Raw genomic sequence first — 1,613 nt, 5'->3', positions numbered from 1 at the left:
AGTCACTGTTGGTGGTGAACAAAATTGCACCTGTTCATTGTGTGAAGTTACTTTTTATGTCACCGTTGCTTGACACAGTGTGACTTTGTGTTAGGAAGTTTGCATGATGCCATGTCATGCCTGGTCATTGTGTGAAATTATGAAGATTCTTATTTTTAAACATACAATTGAGTGTCACTATTGCTTGGCCCAGTGGCATGTTGTGTTACATGTAAAACTAAATAAAAAAGGAAACACAAAATAAAAAGTAAAATGCACCCATAAAGTCATTGTTGGTGATAAATTGTGTCACATTCATCTCATTATCTTAGGCAGAGCAGTGGGTTTAAAAACAGGCTAATGAATATATGGATGAGTTGAATGAGGACTTATTGTTGTTGAGTCTCTAAAATAGTCATTGAATTAAGTGACTTTTGTCGGTAAAATTAGATGTTTAACAACCTGCTAAAAATACACCAGAATGCAGGAAATGCAGAGCATTTTTTAACATAGTTACTGGGAGACCAAATGGTCTCAGTGGCCAGATTTGGTCTCCTAGTCAATGCCAAACCAGCTTCACTGGGAGACCAAATTTTAAACCAAGTTATGTTAGATTGATGCTGAAAGGTAAAACTGAAATGGGATTATGGGAGATGCTTGAATTGCTGGTCCAAATTCATAAGACTGTTTTCTTTGGATTGGAATGTTTAAGAAATATTGAAGTTGGGTTGTCAAGACTGTTCCAATTTCCAAATTATAGACTAAATATGCAGTTATTTGATACTATGTTTCACATTGAGCAATAAAATTGAAGATTTTCTTATTTCTTATTTTTCACTGTTTCTTAAAATACATAATATTATGAAAGTTGATAAAACAATAATTTAAACTCATAGAGTAATTTTAGTATTTTACCATACTTATGATGAAGTTATGGTAACTTGGCACTGCATTAACTATGTTGATATTATGCTGGCTGAAACGAGGATTCGTAATGTGGCAGTTTGCATCACAGAATATGCCGCAGCGGTGCAGCCGCATGGACTCTGGGGCCTGTGATTGTATCGCCCAGACCAGTTGGTCTCCTAGTGGAAAATCCTTAAAAAATGCTCTGAGGAAATGGCATCTAATTAATTAAAAATTTTCTGGGGGAGGACCCACAGACCCCCTGCTAGTGTGTCCCCCCCACACACACACACATTAAAAATGCTTCTGACGCCCCTGCACCTCATATACCGTGAATAGAGAAAAACAAAATGGCGGCGTGTGCTATTGAACCAACCAAGGACTAAATAAAAACTCTACTGGAAAACAAAACCCAAAAAATAAAAAAAAAAGCAACAAAATATGAAATAAAAGTATTTAATGGTAAGAATGTATCTTTTTTATTTTTTAATAATAATAATAATAATAATAATAATTATTATTATTATTATTATTATTATTATTATTATTATTATTATTATTATTATTATTATAGCATTTTTCACAAATTGCTCCTGTCATTTCACCGGTTTGTTTACAGTCTAAGCGGAAATTATCTTATCAGATGTTTTGTATAAAGTTTTTATTTATCGAATTTGCAAAAAAATAAAAGTAAAAATGCTGTTTCTCAAAATCCAGTGAAGGTGGAT

This window comes from Neoarius graeffei, chromosome 14 (genome assembly GCF_027579695.1).
Source record: "Neoarius graeffei isolate fNeoGra1 chromosome 14, fNeoGra1.pri, whole genome shotgun sequence".
Lineage (NCBI taxonomy): Eukaryota > Metazoa > Chordata > Actinopteri > Siluriformes > Ariidae > Neoarius > Neoarius graeffei.
The sequence above is the reverse complement of the archived record's forward strand: the minus strand, read 5'-3'. Positions refer to the sequence as shown.